Source organism: Rhopalosiphum padi, unplaced genomic scaffold (assembly GCF_020882245.1).
Source record: "Rhopalosiphum padi isolate XX-2018 unplaced genomic scaffold, ASM2088224v1 scaffold1, whole genome shotgun sequence".
In the NCBI taxonomy this organism is placed as follows: domain Eukaryota; kingdom Metazoa; phylum Arthropoda; class Insecta; order Hemiptera; family Aphididae; genus Rhopalosiphum; species Rhopalosiphum padi.
In genome coordinates this window covers 11,634,059-11,650,463 of record NW_026869996.1, presented here as the reverse complement: position 1 = coordinate 11,650,463, position 16,405 = coordinate 11,634,059, and the positions used below count along the sequence as shown (strand labels likewise).

The 16,405-nt window shown below is 28.1% G+C and overlaps 2 long non-coding RNA genes across 2 annotated transcripts in view; one reads left to right on the top strand and one right to left on the bottom strand.

Annotated features, from left to right (window-relative positions):
* The window catches only part of LOC132931362 (uncharacterized), a 312,343-nt gene that overhangs the window by 81,108 nt on the left and 214,830 nt on the right, over positions 1 to 16,405 (bottom strand). The gene's annotated exons all lie outside the window — the stretch shown is intronic.
* On the top strand, positions 6,495 to 8,973 carry LOC132931233 (uncharacterized). The gene is made up of 4 exons (XR_009662366.1): positions 6,495 to 7,367; positions 7,428 to 7,525; positions 7,988 to 8,097; positions 8,698 to 8,973. It is a non-coding gene; the product is annotated as an uncharacterized LOC132931233 (long non-coding RNA).

Genomic DNA, 16,405 nt, shown 5'->3' with positions numbered 1-16,405 from the left:
CAAATTATTACTTTTAAATTATTATTATTTAGTAAAATATAATGCGATTTTATGCTTTGTACTATTATCTTTTTAAAAAAAAAAGTTTTTGTTTTTTGAAAACAATTGATGAAACATCAAAAGGTAGTCGCGATCGACTCGAACTCATGACGCGATCAGCTTGTTGGCCACATATAAATTTATATTTATTTAATTTATATTTATATAAATAGTAATAATATATTATGCATAGTGCATATATTCAATTACCACATTATAAGTACTTATGTTACTGACGTGTGTAAAATATTATATAATATTATATTATATTACAAAAATGTATACATTGTTTAACATTGCACTACTGCTGACGTATGTGATGTTGAAAAGCTCAATTTGTAAATAATGGCAATATGCAATTTGAATGTATGAATAATGAATATGTAAGTTAATCGGTTGAAAAAATAGACAAATTTAACTTGTGGAAAGTGGGTCTTTTAACTAATATCCTCATCATGTCCAAAATTGACACATGGAATTTATAAGTTTCTGAAACCCAAGTTGTGACTGAAATAAAGAGGAGCTAATTCACTCTTGTACTAATTTAAATTTCGATTAAAAAACAAATCTTTATCCGGAACAAATGTTCAGGGAAGAGGGGTTAAAACCAAATTATATGAATTTAAATAGTTATAAAAATTAATGTACCTAGATATAGTAGGTATTATACTATTACCTTAATCTAAGATTTTCCTTTATGTCGTATTAGGTATCAATATGAGATATTTTATGTAATTACTTAGGTACATTATAATAATATGATGTTCGGTGGAAAAGGACAGTACGACGGTTTGCACCCATACAACCCGTATGGGTGCGCACCGCGACGACGATTACTAATCGCGGTCAAAATGTAAAAATGTATATACGTACTAGTTGTGGTCAACAAACAAAAAGGTTACCATTTGATTGTGGTCACTCAATTTATGGTCTCAGTAAAATCCAATTGCGCAAATCGTTTATTTTTCGATAGACCAAAAGTGTAAATACGTTCTACACTCAGTATAGTGAGATAAAAGTGCAAAAATAAATAAATATTTCTTAAATAAATAGTTTTTTCAATATATATATTTTAAAAACGACAGTGATCGACTTCAGTTAGTATTATAATTATCGTATCGTATGTTTATCGTAATTAATTACGGTGACGCCGGTGACGGTTGATAATTATTTAAAATAACAATAAAAATATACATACTATACAGTATAAAATTATATCGAATGGCAATTGATAGCTCTAAAGTCAACTCCAATATAAAAACTTGGAACTTGTACATAGAACAAAAAATTCTAAATTGTACTACTTAAAAATGATGGGCTACAAATTTAAAATTACATTTTTTTAGTTCCACACATTTAAATTATATTAAATACTACTATTTCATTTAAATTTTAAATTGCTTATCACTGTGAACCTTAGTCTTTTCTATGACCGCAACTTAGATATTATTACCTACAATTTTAGAAACCGAAACTTTTAAATTACCTACCTACCTACTATTGGTGTGACCGTAACTAGTATGCAGCCGAACACGACGTTATTGTGGTCTGCCAATTATTCGTTAACAATCAATCACCTGCATATGACGTGTATACTGTATATGAGTATATGTATTTAAATTAATATACAATTTATAAAATACGCAGTCAACAGAATTCGTATTTGCACGATTACCGGATAATAAAATAATATAATATAATTTTCGAAACAATATAAACATATTTAGGTTGAATTATGTTTACTTTCAAGTTTCAAAATTCAGTTGAATTAAGAATAAATATGTTTGGTGGGGAGGGGGGTGATCCCCCCAAAACCTCTTTACAAACACTACTAATCACACATTCGTAGTCATTACCTGTATAAAACGTTACTCAAATGTTCAATGATAATTTAATGATGTTTTTAATGACGACCAAGAATTTTTATTGAAAACACACCAATGCCATGAGTTACTGCATGTTAAACTCAAAGTATCAAGTGTGCCAAACATATTGAATATAGTTTACTATGTGGGCCACACATAAATATTTAACGACAACAAAATATTTTATACAAATATTCATTACGTTTACAAACACAACGGTTACATCTAAATTTAAAATGCCTAAAAGACATTAACATTAACATTTAACAGTTCTCTAAAACTAAGATAATACGACATAAATATTTTATCATTATTTTTTATTTGCTCATTAATATTGGTAGCCACTGTGGAAGGTATTCTTAGTACCAATAATTAGATGGTAGTATGGTACTCTTAAATACAGTATTGGATTAGTACATTCGAAAAAAAAAGTTTATTATCAGTTATTTTACGTTAACCCTAAAACAGGTAAGTATTGAATATGTAATAATATTACATAATATTGTGTATTATATTATATGGACTATATGGTCATTGGTCACCAGTGCGGCGAACGAATTTGTTCCTCTCGCGACATAATATTATAGATTAGTCTAGATATATAACTCATAAATTTGATTTTTACTATGAAGTCAAAAACGTTTTTATAATAATTAGGCAAGCATAATCAGATGAAAAGGTTTAAAAAAATAATGCTCGAGTTTCTTTTATATAGTTAAACTAAATAAAAATAATACAATTATCAACTATTATATTTGTAGTAATAAGTGATAACGGCGACATCTTTTATTATTACTATTATTATTATATTATTATTATTATTATTATATTATTATTATTATTATTATTCTTTTGTTATTAGTATTAACCGACGCTCCGTCGCGTACGCGTCGTCTCCGCGTCACAACGCCGTTCTCGGAACATTTATATTTTACGTTTTGTTATATATTATATATTATTTGTTATTTAATTATATTAATAAAGTGTATGTATGCATCATAATTATACTGTAGTTGTATAGAACGCCCTACAGATTCAGAAGTGGATTCGTTTTTATTTTTATAATATTATTACGCGTGATCGACGACCGTAAATTGTATTAACAATTAGGCAACTGTATATTGTTCGTAGTTCATTATCATATATTCATATGTATAAATTAGTGCAAGATGAATAGTGCGAATTCGGATTCCAACGTGGATTCTACGCGGTTTTTGCGAAACGGGAAAGTTCTTCCGTCAAATAATGCCAATCATGATGGTGAGGCAAGCGGTGAAAATGTACCTAACCTACAAATATCAAACGATGACCGATCGCACAATTCGGGTGGGATGGGGCCAGTTGGACCCCGTGATAAGAAATTATAGGTGATAACAGAAATTAAAAGTTCGAACACTAACCTCAAATCGCAAAAATTCAAATTAATACCAACTATTCAACATTGTAAATAATTCTACTACGATTTTTGAGTATATAAATTTCTCAGCCTGGTCCCCAGCACCAGATACATTATTTATCCGTCGTATTCTGTCGGTCGAAATTAATAAATTACCGTTATTCAACATTTTAACGACTTTAACGGGCAACGAATAACGATTACTTGTTTTACGTTTACTGCCCCTGGCTGGAAGTTTGGTTCAACATTTAACATAAGTAAAACTTGTGTATAATAAGTGCCTAAATCAATTGTTTGTAATATATTTGAATGTTTATTAATTAATTAATATCCAACTAGTAAGTAGTAAGTACTACCTTTATTTTTAAGCCATTGGCGCAACTATAGACCTAAATAACAAATGTTTGTTATAGAATTTCACACATTATTACTTATTTGTATGTTGTACATTAACAACTTATATATTATTACACTCATAAAGTAAATAATTTCCTTATTATTTCAATATAAATATATAATACATAAATACTTTACAACTCATAATAAGTTACAAATTACATATATTTTATAATTATCAATAAGATCATTACATGTTATTTTAAAATTATTTTCCTTTTTTTTCTTTGTTAATCGTCTTAGTTGCACTGTGGTCTCTATGTTACACTGTCCTATAAATGTTAGTATTCTATCTTATGTGTTTTATGTTTTGTTGATAGGTACATGTTTAACATAATTAACAGTGTAACAACATTCAATATTTTCGCTATTTTCTATTTTCCTCATAAACTATTGCATAATATTTAAAAACTGTCGACTCATTTATAATTATATAACTGTCCAAATTCTGATTCTTTTATGAATTTTTGTCCAAAAATTCAATTTATTATTACGTTTTCAAAAATCTAACTCCAAAACTAAACCCTTTAATACTGGCCCCATCTAGATAAAATCTTCAAGGATCGACGCAGATGCGTCCCTAGATAATCTTCCAAATAGTAAAGGTTTTTCAACTCAATTATTTAGACGGTAAGTGGTGATTTAAATTTAAAGTTTTCAAAAAAAGAAATTGGCGGGAAATTTGGTTTTAGCAATTTCTTAATTTTAAAATTAAAATTCAACATTTTTGAGAACAAAAATTTGATCTCAAGGTGTCACTGCATTGAACCTCGAAGATTTCGAAACGATACAACTATGAACTATAATATTAAAAAGTTAGTACTTCAAGTTGAACCTCAAAATCTATGGATGAATATCATAATAACAACATATTATATCATGTGTTAAAATAACGAGTTGTAAAATGCGAAGTTTTAGAAAAGTTATGTTGTATAACATAAAACTTTTTAAATATTTATTTTATTTACTTAATGCAAGTCTGCGTAATATTCAACATTAGGTACTTAAGTCAATTTCTTTAATGAATCTGGTTTCAAAGTAAATAATTATATTTTTCAGTTATAAAAGTTTAACATTACCCTAAACGGTATAATAATACTGAATCTTCTACATTTTAATTACCAAAAGCAACAAAAAAATTATGAAAAATTACGACTCGGTACAATTTGTAAGAAATACGATATATTCGCAAACGTCAAAGTCATATAATATTCTATGTAAATAAAAAAACTACATTACTTATTATACGTACAATTACAAAAGGTAGACCTTAAACACCTTTTCAAAAGCGTAAATATTCTTAATTTCGTACTGTGTTTCATCATTATCTATGAGTACTATTATTACTTATTAGTACTGTATACTTGCATTAAATTGTTAAATTTTAGGAAGGCATTCATATTTAGTAAAACACTAGGTAAGTATACATATTATTTAGAAATAGTTTTTCATCAAATCATATCGAGAATCATGCGGCAATGATATGATATATTATAATTTTGAAAAATTCTTACGAAAAAACTATTGTCTCTACAGCTATAAAAGTTACGTTCCTAAACAATGGTTAGGCCTCTCCAAAAATTACCCTGTAGTTGGGGTACCTTTAACCCCCCCCCCCCCAAATATATTTTTGAAAAACCTTAGTGGTCGTTCTACGTGTCTGAAACTTAATATTCTGGTATTTTTGAGGATTCTGATTAAAAGTGATATCTTTTGTCGAGACCGTAAAAGCCGTTTTTACCCCACTTTGGGGCTTTGGAATTCCGAAATTTGAGTTTTTTAGTCGAGTGTTACTCGGCCGGGTTTCGATGTAGGGGCATAGTTTCTTCACCAAAAGTTTTGTTTTAAGTTATTTTACATAAAATCTTTCGGTGGTCGGAGGGTCCTATGCCCCCCCTCATGAATATTTTGAAAAATGTTTATTTTTTGTTCCACGTTTCTGAAATTCGCAGGTTCGATTTTTTGTAGATCGGTAATCAAAATCGGCGTCTTGTGTCGAAACTGTAGGAGCCTTTTTTACCCCTCTTTTTGGCGTAGGAAATTAGGATTTTGCAGTTTTTGGACTTTGTCGCCACGAAACACTTAGACTTTGGGTGGTTAGAGCAATTTTTTTCTACGCATCGTTAAAAATTTTTTGTCAAAAATCGAACGGTACCAAAACCAAAGAAATCGGACGTTTTGTTGGGAAGTTATGATTTTCTTTTTCTTTTTTGGTACTTAGATTTTACGTATTTTCTGAATTTTTTGAAATTGAGTTTTTGTTCAATCTTTTTGAAATTTGAGTGCTGACTTATAAATGCCATGACGAGTTATAAAGGTTCTATGGTCAAAATGCCTAGGATCATTATTTACCCCGTAATCGGGGTGCGAAAATAGTTGAAAATCGAATCACTTGTTTTTTTGTATACACATACGTTTCTTTGTGGTATACCCCCGTATATCGATTTAACGAATTATATTTTTGAACTTTTTTTGAACTTTTTACTCGTTTTAGGTTTGTTCGCGTTTCAACGTTTGGCAATTACGCCATCAGCATAAAAAATAATTTATTTAGAAGTAATTTTTCATCAAATCACATCGATAATACATTTATTTAATGTTTATACCCCTCGTTTATATAAGCAATTTCGTTGTATATATGAGATACGACCATCATTTTTAAAATGTACGACGCAGTCAGTCGATCACTCGATCGTAAGCCATACAATTTTTAATAAGTCGTTTTACTCTAACACTATATTTTATGATCCTTCATTAAGTAAAACTTAATTAACTATTCAGTATTCGACTCGCAATCAATAAATTAAATTCATCAACCAAAATTGTGTTGATATTTGATTTTCATTCCTTAAGAAGAACCGACTAGGTACCAAACAATAAATTAAACAACCGTACAAGATCTGACTGGAACGGGATATAACAGTGTTATATATCAACTAGGTACCTAGGTATCAATAATTGTTCATATAACTGATGAACTTTGAATTTCAATCATCAAAATTAACGATATATACTCCTAAAAAATGCTTATAAATAAATGTATATTGTTGTGAATGTATAATAATAATATGACAAGTCTCAAAATGTATTAACGCTGAACAATAGGTATAGTAAATTACAAAATGACAAGTGTAATATTATGTTTTCTATTCAAAAATTTGCCATTGTTCGTTTGTAGATGAGGTTAATCCCACATAGAAGAATGATAAATGGTGAAATCTAAAGTTTATCGATAGAGAATTTTATGCAGATTCCATTTAAATGGTCAGTGTAATGAATTTTTCAGTAGTTAAATAGATAACTTTCAAAAAGCATAAAAAAGCCAAAAAACAATACAAAATTAGCTTTATCAATATTATCATATATTATACATTAAGATAATGAATTATTAATTAGTATAACCATGGTTTTAGTTTTATAAGGTTACCACTTCGAATGTCTGATAAACAATTGCGGTTATGTTCAATTTTTACGTAAATAATAATTATACGTTAATTTGATAATTTGTATTTTTTTAATTTTACTTTTTAGTATTTACGTTCTAAGTAGTTAGTTTTTGTATAATTAAATAATATGTTCTTTACCCTGTACAGTATACAAATTACAGATTTAAACAGTTCTCTTTAGATGTGGTCTTCATCAGTCATTCTTATAGTCATTGGAAACAACCGGTTTGCATAATATGTAGATTTAATTAACAGTATAACAGTATAATTATTTTTACTTTCTAGGTACAATGTATCGATAAATAATTGAAACCATTGCAAAAAACAAGTTAAATTCATGCTATCTACAACATTCATATTCAAATCTTCATAACTTAAATCATGTAAGTTCTGTATAGTGTTCCTAATGTTCCTATAATGTAGTACTCATTTAAGGTTTATTACCTATTAGCATATCTGAAACAACTTAAGAGATACACTGACAAGATAATTATTTATCTTATAAAGTTGTAGTCAGGTGTTGGTTGATACCTGTGATTTTGTAATTGTTGGCTGATCAATTTTATAGTAGTAGTAAATGGTGATAGAATTACTATTTTATAATATTAAAAAGGTTGTATATATCTATATTGTTATTTTTTTACTTTTCTATATCAAGTATAGATAATAATAAATAATATAAGTATATATACTTTAGGTACACAACTATAACACAAAGATGTTTGCTATAATAATATTGATTAAAGATTGGTTTCTATTTTACATTAAATTTCATTATAATATTGAGCTATTGAAACAATTTTCAAAATTATTTAGTTAATATAATTTTTTTTTCCTAATTATAGTTAACAAGATACAGTAACTGAAGTATACATGTATCCAGGCCAATAAGGAGATTATTCTGTTTGGAAAAACATCTGAAAAAACTGTTCCTTCTAACATAATTGTTTATCCGGTAAGGTAGAAGAGTTCATATTATCTGAATTACTATAGTGTGTCACTTTACTATTATAAAAGTTATTTTATGAATACTATCTATATTTTATTAGTCTGTATATAACAGCCATAGCAACACAGGGGATCAATGCAATTTGATACTGCTATTAATTATGTTCATAATTATTTAAGTTTTAATTTAACCCAAAACAATATTTTTAGATATTTATAGGCATTGTTACACATATAAAATAAGAGATTTAAATAATACATTCAATTTTATAATATTCTACTCTTTCTTATAGAGGAAAGAAATAATATAAATTTTTATGTTTAATCAATATACATAATACATTGTCAAAATGCATTTAATGTATACTTAAAATCAGTATTGTATTCATTGCTATCTGGTTAACTGTCTGCTATTTTAGTGTTCCTGTTTACTTATTTTTCATATTTATCACAATAGTTTAAACATTTTAAATAACCAGATATTCTATAATATTGTTATCATAATTAACAAATAAATAATACTACATTGGTGATGGTTATTTTACATTTATAATCAAAAAATGTATGCTTATGGTTTTATTTATATGATTTTGTTTTATTGTTATAGTCTGCAAAGAAGAGATTCCAGATAAATTAGTATAATAGTGACTAACATGGACTACTCAAAAAATATGTGTTGTTCGCATACAAACTAATCGCTATCCAGCAAGCTGTCAATATTACTCTATTGATAAATATCTGATAATTGATTATCAAACAAAGCTTGTCGGTTTAAATGAAATAAAAGAAAACTTGATACAAATATTATTGTGACAATTAATATTATTTTTTTTTTACTTTAACTCCTTATAAGGTGTAAAAGGCTTTTATTTATTGACTTTTTAATGTGTCAACAAACTAATTAATTTTATTATTATTATTTTTACACTATTTAAATCAAATTTCATCTATAAAAACAAAAAAATTGAAATAGTGACTTCTTGTATTATGGATATTTACATTCTTTTAACAAACTGTTTTGTATTCAAACCTTACAAACTTTACAAATTTACAACTTATACTTTTTAATATATAAATTAAAATTAAGTCGTTAAATTTAATTTCTTATTTAATGACAAACAAAAGCAAAATATAACATATATATTTATATCTGGGCAATATAATGTTTAATAGATATATAAAATAACAGTTTTATAATTTATCCATAACTTATAACTGATGTGTATATTAACTTATACATTAAATATTTATAGATTTTAATCAAGTAAATGCTATTTCTAAGATTTATTTATGCTTTATAAATTATGTTGAGTTTACTACTGATATTAATATGTATGTATGTTATTGAAACTGCATTAAAAAACGATAAAATAAAATCACAAATAATTGTTAATGAATATTAAATTAATTGCATTGCATCAAATCCAACATATTATAAAACAGTACAAACACATACATTTTTTGTCATATAAGACATAATCAAAATTATTATGAATTTTGTGTTACACACTACACAGATTCACCAGTATAAGATCACAACATACTATTTTTGGTCATTTGGGTTTAAGTATGTGTGGGTCATGGGTCAACTTTATAGTATCTCTTATGAATAAAAAGGTTGACTGAGTAATATTATAAAATATATATTTTTTGTTATATTTGTTACACAGTGTAACTTAGAGCTTTTTCATTTTTCGAAATTTTCAATTTTCATTCACTTTTCCTAGGTCACCTGGTGGTCCAGCGACAATTTATCACAGAAGTTAAAATGTTCTACATGTAATTCCAAACCAGAATCAGTTTTTCATTTATCCAAAAACTCGTTATTTCAAATTTTGGGTTTTCAAAAATCGTTCGACCTAAGTACGACGTTTAAAAATCCTTAATAACGGTTTTTCGAAAAATCAAAAGCATACAACTTATGAAGCTGGTTATGGGGATCAATTTTATGTCCCACCACTTTCGTCCTATCTCTCACGGTTTTCCCGTAAAACACTTCGTAAACGAGAATTTTCATTTTTCAAAATTTTCAATTTTCATTCGCTTTTCCTAGGTCACCTGGTGGTTCAACGACAATTTATCAAAGAAGTTAAAATGTTCTACATGTAATTCCAAACCAGAATCAGTTTTTCATTTATCCAAAAACTCGTTATTTCAAATTTTGGGTTTTCAAAAATCGTTCGACCTAAGTACGACGTTTAAAAATCCTTAATAACGGTTTTTCGAAAAATCAAAAGCATACAACATATGAAGATGGTTATGGGGATCAATTTTATGTCTTACGACTTTCGTCCTATCTCTCATGGTTTTCCCGTAAAACACTTCGTAAACGAGAATATTCATTTTTCGAAATTTTCAATTTTCATTCGCTTTTCCTAGGTCACCTGGTGGTCCAACGACAATTTATCACAGAAGTTAAAATGTTCCACATGTAATTCCAAACCAGAATCAGTTTTTCATTTTTCCAAAAACTCGTTATTTCAAATTTTGGGTTTTCAAAAATTGTTCGACCTAAGTACGACGTTTAAAAATCCTTAATAACGGTTTTTCGAAAAATCAAAAGCATACAACTTATGAAGCTGGTTATGGGGATCAATTTTATGTCCCACCACTTTCGTCCTATCTCTCACGGTTTTCCCGTAAAACACTTCGTAAACGAGAATTTTCATTTTTCAAAATTTTCAATTTTCATTCGCTTTTCCTAGGTCACCTGGTGGTTCAACGACAATTTATCACAGAAGTTAAAATGTTCTACATGTAATTCCAAACCAGAATCAGTTTTTCATTTATCCAAAAACTCGTTATTTCAAATTTTGGGTTTTCAAAAATCGTTCGACCTAAGTACGACGTTTAAAAATCCTTAATAACGGTTTTTCGAAAAATCAAAAGCATACAACATATGAAGATGGTTATGGGGATCAATTTTATGTCTTACGACTTTCGTCCTATCTCTCATGGTTTTCCCGTAAAACACTTCGTAAACGAGAATTTTCATTTTTCGAAATTTTCAATTTTCATTGGCTTTTCCTAGGTCACCTGGTGGTTCAACGACAATATATCACAGAAGTTAAAATGTTCTACATGTAATTCCAAACCAGATTCAGTTTTTAATTTTTCCAAAAACTCGTTATTTCAAATTTTGGGTTTTCAAAAATAGTTCGACCTAAGTACGACGTTTAAAAATCCTTAATAACGGTTTTTCGAAAAATCAAAAGCATACAACATATGAAGATGGTTATGGGGATCAATTTTATGTCTTACGACTTTCGTCCTATCTCTCATGGTTTTCCCGTAAAACACTTCGTAAACGAGAATTTTCATTTTTCAAAATTTTCAATTTTCATTCGCTTTTCCTAGGTCACCTGGTGGTTCAACGACAATTTATCACAGAAGTTAAAATGTTCTACATGTAATTCCAAACCAGAATCAGTTTTTCATTTATCCAAAAACTCGTTATTTCAAATTTTGGGTTTTCAAAAATCGTTCGACCTAAGTACGACGTTTAAAAATCCTTAATAACGGTTTTTCGAAAAATCAAAAGCATACAACATATGAAGATGGTTATGGGGATCAATTTTATGTCTTACGACTTTCGTCCTATCTCTCATGGTTTTCCCGTAAAACACTTCGTAAACGAGAATTTTCATTTTTCGAAATTTTCAATTTTCATTGGCTTTTCCTAGGTCACCTGGTGGTTCAACGACAATATATCACAGAAGTTAAAATGTTCTACATGTAATTCCAAACCAGATTCAGTTTTTAATTTTTCCAAAAACTCGTTATTTCAAATTTTGGGTTTTCAAAAATAGTTCGACCTAAGTATGACGTTTAAAAATCCTTAATAACAGTTTTCGAAAAATCAAAAGCATACAACATATGAAGATGGTTATGGGGATCAATTTTATGTCTTACGACTTTCGTCCTATCTCTCATGGTTTTCCCGTAAAACACTTCGTAAACGAGAATTTTCATTTTTCGAAATTTTCAATTTTCATTCGCTTTTCCTAGGTCACCTGGTGGTCCAACGACAATTTATCACAGAAGTTAAAATGTTCCACATGTAATTCCAAACCAGAATCAGTTTTTCATTTTTCCAAAAACTCGTTATTTCAAATTTTGGGTTTTCAAAAATCGTTCGACCTAAGTACGACGTTTAAAAATCCTTAATAACGGTTTTTCGAAAAATCAAAAGCATACAACTTATGAAGCTGGTTATGGGGATCAATTTTATGTCCCACCACTTTCGTCCTATCACTCACGGTTTTCCCGTAAACACTTCGTAAACGAGAATTTTCATTTTTCAAAATTTTCAATTTTCATTCGCTTTTCCTAGGTCACCTGGTGGTTCAACGACAATTTATCAAAGAAGTTAAAATGTTCTACATGTAATTCCAAACCAGAATCAGTTTTTCATTTATCCAAAAACTCGTTATTTCAAATTTTGGGTTTTCAAAAATCGTTCGACCTAAGTACGACGTTTAAAAATCCTTAATAACGGTTTTTCGAAAAATCAAAAGCATACAACATATGAAGATGGTTATGGGGATCAATTTTATGTCTTACGACTTTCGTCCTATCTCTCATGGTTTTCCCGTAAAACACTTCGTAAACGAGAATTTTCATTTTTCGAAATTTTCAATTTTCATTCGCTTTTCCTAGGTCACCTGGTGGTCCAACGACAATTTATCACAGAAGTTAAAATGTTCCACATGTAATTCCAAACCAGAATCAGTTTTTCATTTTTCCAAAAACTCGTTATTTCAAATTTTGGGTTTTCAAAAATTGTTCGACCTAAGTACGACGTTTAAAAATCCTTAATAACGGTTTTTCGAAAAATCAAAAGCATACAACTTATGAAGCTGGTTATGGGGATCAATTTTATGTCCCACCACTTTCGTCCTATCTCTCACGGTTTTCCCGTAAAACACTTCGTAAACGAGAATTTTCATTTTTCAAAATTTTCAATTTTCATTCGCTTTTCCTAGGTCACCTGGTGGTTCAACGACAATTTATCACAGAAGTTAAAATGTTCTACATGTAATTCCAAACCAGAATCAGTTTTTCATTTATCCAAAAACTCGTTATTTCAAATTTTGGGTTTTCAAAAATCGTTCGACCTAAGTACGACGTTTAAAAATCCTTAATAACGGTTTTTCGAAAAATCAAAAGCATACAACATATGAAGATGGTTATGGGGATCAATTTTATGTCTTACGATTTTCGTCCTATCTCTCATGGTTTTCCCGTAAAACACTTCGTAAACGAGAATTTTCATTTTTCGAAATTTTCAATTTTCATTCGCTTTTCCTAGGTCACCTGGTGGTTCAACGACAATATATCACAGAAGTTAAAATGTTCTACATGTAATTCCAAACCAGATTCAGTTTTTAATTTTTCCAAAAACTCGTTATTTCAAATTTTGGGTTTTCAAAAATAGTTCGACCTAAGTATGACGTTTAAAAATCCTTAATAACAGTTTTTCGAAAAATCAAAAGCATACAACTTATGGAGCTGGTTATGGGGATCAATTTTATGTCCCACCACTTTCGTCCTATCTCTCACGGTTTTCCCGTAAAACACTTCGTAAACGAGAATTTTCATTTTTCAAAATTTTCAATTTTCATTCGCTTTTCCTAGGTCACCTGGTGGTTCAACGACAATTTATCACAGAAGTTAAAATGTTCTACATGTAATTCCAAACCAGAATCAGTTTTTCATTTATCCAAAAACTCGTTATTTCAAATTTTGGGTTTTCAAAAATCGTTCGACCTAAGTACGACGTTTAAAAATCCTTAATAACGGTTTTTCGAAAAATCAAAAGCATACAACATATGAAGATGGTTATGGGGATCAATTTTATGTCTTACGACTTTCGTCCTATCTCTCATGGTTTTCCCGTAAAACACTTCGTAAACGAGAATTTTCATTTTTCGATATTTTCAATTTTCATTCGAGTTTTCTCAGTCACCTGGTGGTCCAACGACAATTTATCACAGACGTTAAAATGTTCTAAATGTAATTCTAAATCAGAATCAGTTTTTTCTTTTTCCAAAAACTCGTTATTTCAAATTTTGGGTTTTCAAAAATAGTTCGACCTAAGTATGACGTTTAAAAATCCTTAATAACAGTTTTTCGAAAAATCAAAAGCATACAACTTATGGAGCTGGTTATGGGGATCAATTTTATGTCTTACGACTTTCGTCCTATCTCTCACGGTTTTCCCGTAAAACACATGGATTTATTTTTTTACGGTTACTTGAAGGAAAACTTATGGATAACCTACTATTGGATTTTTGAACCTTAAGTATAAATCACAAAGATTTTATGAATTTTCAACTTCAAAATTCTTTGCAAATTTTCGTGATTTTGATATATTTTTTAAACATTTGAACTTTAAATGCTTATAAACAAAAATTGTGACTAACGATTTTTGATTTATTTTTTACTACGATAAGTTTCAATTATCTATAGATAGCTAATTAAATGTCAAAATATTTTGAAAATTTAATCGCAAATAGATAACTCTAATATAAACGTTTGTTGAAAATTTCAAGTATTTACAATGATTCGTTTTTGACTTACAGCAAAATAAAAAAATCGATTTTGTCTTTTCAAAGAGGGGCTGAAGTCAAAAACGAAGCATTATTACTACTCCAAAAAGTGATGACGGACACAAAAATAATACAAACATCATTGTAAAATCAATACATTCGTCACTCCGTTCAGAATCTAAAAATATTAATTTGTATTATTCGTCAAAATTAACTTATAAAATCATATTTTATAGTTTTTATGAAGTAAAAATATCAGATTAAATGAAACATGTGCAAGTTAAAAATGATAAATTAGAATCATTTTCTTAATCAAGACACTTACTTGTGTTAACTTCGGGCATAAAATATGAACAATTCGTTTATAATATCAAAAATCTTTATTAAATGAACAACAACTACACCCAATAGCTAAGTAAAAACAACCATCAGTTATGTTAAAAGGCCGTCCGGTGAACGGCACACAACCGACTAGTTTTACTCTGTGGCGATCGGGCATCGGCCGACCGATGTCGTCCCCACTACCGAAATTTTAAGAATAAACAATACAAGCTAAAGTTGTTTACTATTATTTTATTCAGATATTTAACAAATCTCAATTGTTTCACAGCTATTAATTTAGTATCAATTATATTCAATAACCATTGCACGCACATGCAATTTAATAATAATAAATTAGAATCATTTTCTTAATATAGTGGTCCAGGTTTCAAGAGATTAACTTGATAATTGTTTGTTTTATAAGCAGATCAAAAAATAAATTTTTAATATACGTCAAAATTATCATATAAAATCATGTTTTATAGTTTTAATGAAGTATTTGCATAAATGAGATGTATGCAAGTTAATAATAATAAATTAGAATCATTTTCTTAATATAGTGGTCGAGGATTCAAGAGATTAACTTGAGAATTGTTTGTTTTATAAGCAGATCAAAAAATAAATATTTAATATTCGTCAAAATTATCTTATAAAATCATGATTTATAGTTTTAATGAAGTATCTGCTTAAATGAGATGTATGAAAAATAATAATAATAAATTAGAATCATTTTCTTAATATAATGGTCCAGGTTTCAAGATATTAACTTGAGAATTGTGTGTTTTATAAACAGATCAAAAAATAAATATTTAATATTCGTCAAAATTATCTTATAAAATCATGTTTTATAGTTTTAATGAAGTATCTGCTTAAAAGAATGTATGAAAAATAATAATAATAAATTAGATTCATTTTCTTAATATAATGGTCCAGGTTTCAAGATATTAACTTGAGAATTGTGTGTTTTATAAACAGATCAAAAAATAAATATTTAATATTCGTCAAAATTATCTTATAAAATCATGTTTTATAGTTTTTATGAAGTATCTGCTTAAATGAGATGTATGCAAGTTAATAATAACAAATTAGAATCATTTTCTTAATATAGTGGTCCAGGTTTCAAGATATTAACTTGAGAATTGTGTGTTTTATAAGCAGATCAAAACAACAATATTTAATATTCGTCAAAATTATCTTATAAAATCATGTTTTATAGTTTTAATGAAGTATCTGCTTAAATGAGATATATGCAAGTTAATAATAATAAATTAGAATCATTTTCTTAATATAGTGGTCCAGGTTTCAAGAGATTATCTTGAGAATTGTTTGTTTTATAAGCAGATCAAAAAATAAATATTTAATATTCGTCAAAATTATCATATAAAATCATGTTTTATAGTTTTAATGAAGTATCTGCTTAAATGAGATGTATGCAAGTTAATA